Source organism: Balaenoptera borealis (genome assembly GCF_965194805.1).
Source record: "Balaenoptera borealis genome assembly, chromosome: 1".
Classification (NCBI taxonomy): domain Eukaryota; kingdom Metazoa; phylum Chordata; class Mammalia; order Artiodactyla; family Balaenopteridae; genus Balaenoptera; species Balaenoptera borealis.
The window spans coordinates 34,160,156-34,166,155 of NC_138860.1; the positions used below are offsets into that span (position 1 = coordinate 34,160,156).

The 6,000-nt window shown below is 42.8% G+C and overlaps 1 protein-coding gene across 1 annotated transcript in view; it reads right to left on the reverse strand.

Moving 5' to 3' along the window:
- Window positions 1-4,622, reverse strand: part of LOC309630696 (neurofascin) — a 292,900-nt gene extending 288,278 nt beyond the window's left edge. The window contains exon 1 of the mRNA XM_082396241.1: window positions 322-4,622. The gene's annotated coding sequence lies outside the window, so the exon portion shown is untranslated. The remainder of the gene's footprint in view (window positions 1-321) is intronic.
- Window positions 4,623-6,000: the final 1,378 nt, after the last annotated feature.

Consider the following 6,000-nt stretch of genomic DNA (forward strand, 5'->3'; position numbering starts at 1 on the left):
ATATTGAACTCTAGTTAATAAGATGATAAAATGTTTAAAAGTTAAGTGTACTGATGTATGCCACTTACACTGAAATGTGTCAAAAGCATAAGAATGGACTGATGGATGGACAGATGTGTAATAAAACAAATATAGTAAAATGCTAGTTATAGAATCTAGGCGGTGGGTGTTCACTACGCAATTCTTTAAATTCTTCTAGGGACTTCTCTGGTGGCACAGTGGTTAAGAATCTGCCTGCCAATGCAGGGATCACGGATTCAATCCCTGGTCTGTGAAGATCCCACATGCCGCGGAGCAACTAAGCTTGTGCTCCACAACTACTGAGCCTGCACTCTAGAGCCCGTAAGCCACAACTACTGAAGCCCGCGCACCTAGAGCCCATGCTCAGCAACAAGAGAAGCCACCGTAATGAGAAACCTGTGCACCTCAACGAAGAGTAGCCCCTGCTTGCCCAGCTAGAGAAAGCCCGCGCGCAGCAACGAAGACCCAACGCGGCCAAAAAAAAAAAAAAAAATCTTCTGGATGTTTAAAATTTTTGCAAAAATATATTTGAGGGAGAAGAAATCACACAGGTGAGTCACACCCACCTCTTGTCACACATCACTGTGGCTCGAGGGAGCTTGGTCATTAGTCACCAAGTTCTTCCTACAGGAAGAGTCCTGGGCTACACACTTGAGAATACAGAATAATGAATGGATAGGTAGTCCCTGCTTTGTGAAAATTTAGGATACCTGGGAGAAAATAGGACAGAGTCATAAAATCAACATTTGTAACAACAGTGGTTCTTTATTTTCTGCCTTAACAGAAGGGGAGCAGGTTACAAATTGCTTGTAAGTATACATTGTCCAAAAACCTCTTCTGATTGACTTTGATGTGTAGGACAGCCCACTACAGTTAGAGTCAGAAATGGACAGTAAGGGAAGATGACTCACAATCCCCCAGGGATTACAGAGACTCCCACAGTGGAAAATTCACCTGCAGGTGAATGTGTTAAAGAACAAGAGTGGCTCCTTTGGGTGGCCGATTGGTTTAGTGGAAAGCTCAGCAGAGTTGGAACCCAGCCAGTCCCAACTCTGCCCATGTATATCAACTTGAACTAGTCATGTTCTCTTTAAAGCTTAATTTCCTCCTCTGTTAAGGATGATAAACTATTGCCTGCAGTTCAAATTCTGCCTATGACTTGTTTTTATATGGCCTGAGAGTTAAGAATGAGCTTTATATTTTTAAATGGTTAGAAAAAATCAAAAGAAGAATAATTTGACATGTGGAAATTATATGAAATTTAAATTTCATTGTCCATAAGTAAAGTTTACTGGAACAGAGCTGCTCTTGTTTTTTTTTACACATTGTCTATGGCTGCTTTCAACCTACAAGAGCAGAATCAGTTGCGGTAGACACCATATGGCCTGCACAGCCTTAAATATTTACTTTCTAGCCCTCTGCAGAAGAAGTTTGCTGATCCGGTGTGAAATGGTCCATCCACTAATTTCACTTGTCCATCTACCTCACTTCACAGAATTGCTGTGAGAATTAACACGCACTTTGGGCTTAGTAAACTGTAAGGTTCCATGAGACGCAGGGTGTTACTACTACTGGACCTCGTTTCTCTCAATACCATCTTAACAAAGGGAGGAGAATCTGAGAGGAATATTTTATATGACAGATGGGGAAACTGAAGTTGAAGAAGGGAGACAAAACAGGCATGCAGAAATAAATGCCCCTATTTCACCCACAAGGCTTCCACAGCCAGGGCCTCAACTATGTACCTCTGCAAATCTCAACATACCTCTGAGAAGGACAGAATGGGGAGGACCATGCATTTTTCAGAAATTTTATGAGACAGTTGTTAAAACACACCCATTACTAAAAAGCAAATTACATAAAGTTACAATTAAATAAATTATAAAAGAAAAGGTAATAAATACTCAAAATTCATCACTTCCTAATTATTTTACAACATTTTATTACTATCTCTGCTTTTGAAGTTATTTATGTCTTTTGTATCTGCATGGTGAAAATACTGTAGAATGGTGTGCTTCTGCACAGCTCTTCCTGCCTTTGCATTCAATGATGTCACATTTGGTATCTTGAAATTAGTTTTGGTGAGAGTGTTTACAACTTGACACATGGCAAACCCCATAAATCAGGCATTCCCCTTACCACAAAGCTGGGCTTAAACATTTACCTGCATGCTGCTGGGACCAGAGCTTCCGGTTACAGGAGGTTCACAAGGGATATAGTGGGCGAGAGAATGGAGAATGATAGAGGACAGAGGGCGGATGCCACAGGTATAGAAGAAGAGGAGGCCCCTTTTTTCTTGGCCCAAGAAGCCTTTGAACTAGGAGTATTTGGGGACTAAGGCTCCAGTACTTTCCCTGGGGAACCCTAGAGCCTTAGTGTCTGCAACCATTACTGTGATTCACATTCTGGTTATACCTCCAGAGCGGTGAGGCCTGAAAGAACCTGGTTGCATAAAGACAGGGTCACTGAGGCTCAGAGAGATGAATGACTTGCTGGGAGTCAACCAGTGCCTCAGAGCCAGGTCTAGAATCCCGACTCCTTCTCCCAGACCAGCTCTTTGTAGGACAGTGATGCTGTTTTACCAAGCACCTGCTGATGACAGGAAATGGATATGTGGACCTGCATGGCTGTTGTCTTCCCACCAGGTCCTATTGAGGACCTGCCTCCCTCCCCTTTTGTCAACAGATGTCAGGAACCTTTGCCACACAGGAGAGTATGACCACCCATGTCCTCAGCTCACCTGTACCTCTGCAGCTCTCTTTCTCACAGCCTTCAGTCATCTCTCTGGACCATTCTCCTAACACAGGCTCATTAAGAGCATATGAAGTGCTGGGCTCATGGGTAGGGTGACTGACTATGGCTTTGGGAAGTTCCTGTCTTCTAGGCAGGCTGTCAAAGGGTGTCTTTGATCTGGATTCCTGCAGGAGCCTACCAACCGAGAAAGCGCACAGGATGAGGCAGGAGAAGGTGTTCAGGAAGTGGTCTGCTCTCTAAGCACGTGAAATGATTTTAGATCATCACTTGCACTCTGTATCATCATCTTGCACACAGTAGGCTCTTGGAGAGTCATGTTTGGAAGGAACCCAACAGATCACGTCTAGTACTTCATTTTACAAATGAGGAAACTGAGGTCAGAGAGAGGAAATGACAAGAGCAAAGACATTCCTAGTAAGTGATGGTGTTGGATTCAAAACCCAGGTCTCTCTGAAGTTTGTTCTTTTCTAAAAACAGAGCTAGGATTAGGAACCAAGGTGGCGGAGTAGAAGGATGTGTTGTCACTCCCTCTTGTGAGAACACCAGAATCACACCTAGCTGCTGGACAATCATCGACAGGAAGACACTGGAACTCACCAAAAAAGATACCCCACATCCAAAGACAAAGGAGAAGCCACAATGAGACGGTAGGAGGGGTGCAATCACAGTAAAATCAAATCCCATAACTGCTGGGTGGGTGACTCACAGATTGGAGAACACTTATACCACAGAAGTCCACCCACTGGAGTGAAGGTTCTGAGCCCCACGTCAGGTTCCCAACCTGGGGGTCCGGCAACGGGAAGAGGAATTCCTAGAGAATCAGACTTTGAAGGCTAGTGGGATTTGATTGCAGGACTTCGACAGGACTGGGGGAAACAGAGACTCCACACTTGGAGGGCACACACAAAGTAGTGTGTGCATCAGGACCCAGGGGAAGGAGCAGTGACCCCAGTGGAGACTGAACCAGACTTACCTGCTGGTGTTGGAGGGTCTCCTGCAGAGGCGGGCAGTGGCTGTGGCTCACTGTGGGGACAAGGACACTGGCAGCAGAAGTTCTGGGAAGTACTCCTTGGCGTGACCCCTCCCAGAGTCCGCCATTAGCCCCACTGAAGAGCCCAGGTAGGCTCCAGTGTTAGGTTGCCTCAGGCCAAACAACCAACAGGAACCCAGCCCCACCCATCAGCAGTCAAATGGATTAAAGTTTTACTGAGCTCTGCCCACCAGAGCAACACCCAGCTCTACCCACCACCAGTCCCTCCCATCAGGAAACTTGCACAAGCCTCTTAGATAGCCTCATCCATCAGAGGGCAGACAGCAGAAGCAAGAAGAACTACAGTCCTGCAGCCTGTGGAACAAAAACCACATTCACAGAAAGATAGACAAGATGAAAAGGCAGAGGGCTATGTACCAGATGAAGGGACAAGATAAAACCCCAGAAAAACAGCTAAATGAAGTGGAGATAGGCAACCTTCCAGAAAAAGAATTCAGAATAATGATAGTGAAGATGATCCAGGACCTCAGAAAAACAATGGAGGCAAAGATCGAGAAGATGCAAGAAATGTTTAACAAAGACCTAGAAGAATTAAAGAACAAACAAATAGAGATGAACAATACAATAACTGAAATGAAAACTACACTAGAAGGAATCAATAGCAGAATAACTGAGGCAGGAGAACGGATAAGTGACCTGGAAGACAGAATGGTGGAATTCACTGCTGCGGAACAGAATAAAGAAAAAAGAATGAAAAGAAATGAAGACAGCCTAAGAGACCTCTGGGACAACATTAAACGCAACAACTTTCACATTATATGGGTCCCAGAAGGAGAAGAGAGAGAGGGAAAGGACCTGAGAAAATATTTGAAGAGATTATGGTCAAAAACTTCCCTAACATGGGAAAGGAAATAGCCACCCAAGTCCAGGAAGCACAGAGAGTCCCATACAAGATACACCCAAAGAGAAACACGCCAAGACACATAGTAAACAAACTGGCAAAAATTAAAGACAAAGAAAAATTATTGAAAGCAGCAAGGGAAAAATGACAAATAACATACAAGGGAACTCCCATAAGGTTAACAGCTGATTTCTCAGCAGAAACTCTACAAGCCAGAAGGGAGTGGCATGATATACTTAAAGTGATGAAAGGGAAGAACCTACAACCAAGATTACTCTACCCAGCAAGGATCTCATTCAGATTCGATGGAGAAATCAAAAGCTTTACAGACAAGCAAAAGCTAACAGAATTCAGCACCACTAAACCAGTTCTACAACAAATGCTAAAGGAACTTCCCTAAGTGGGGAAAACAAGAGAAGAAAAGGACCTACAAAAACAAACCCAAAACAATTAAGAAAATGGTCATAGGAACATACATATCGATAATTACCTTAAACATGAATGGATTAAATGCTCCAACCAAAAGACACAGGCTTGCTGAATGGATACAAAAACAAGACCCATGTATATGCTGTCTACAAGAGACCCACTTCAGACCTAGGGACACATACAGACTGAAAGTGAGAGGATGGAAAAAGATATTCCATGCAAATGGAAATCAGAAGAAAGCTGGAGTAGCAATACTCATATCAGACACAATAGACTTTAAAATAAAGAATGGTACAAGAGACAAGGAAGGACACTACATAATGATCAAGGGATCAATCCAAGAAGAAGATATAGCAATTATAGATATATATGCACCCAACATAGGAGCACCTCAGTACACAAGGCAACTGCTAACAGCTATAAAAGAGGAAATTGACAGTAACACAATAATAGTGGGGAACTTTAACACCTCACTTACACCAATGGACAGATCATCCAAAATGAAAATAAATAAGGAAACAGAAGCTTTAAATGACACAATAGACCAAATAGATTTAATTGATATTTATAGGACATTCCATCCAAAAACAGCAGATTACACGTTCTTCTCAAGTGTGCACGGAACATTCTCCAGGATAGATCACATCTTGGGTCACAAATCAAGCCTCAGTAAATTTAAGAAGATTGAAATCATATCAAACATCTTTTCTGACCACAACGCTATGAGATTAGAAATGAATTACAGGGAAAAAAAATGTAAAAAACACAAACACATGGAGGCTAAACAATACGTTATTAAATAACCAAGAGATCACTGAAGAAATCAAAGAGGAAATCAAAAATTACCTCGAGAAAAATGACAATGAAAACACGACGATCCAAAACCTATGGGATGCAGCAAAAG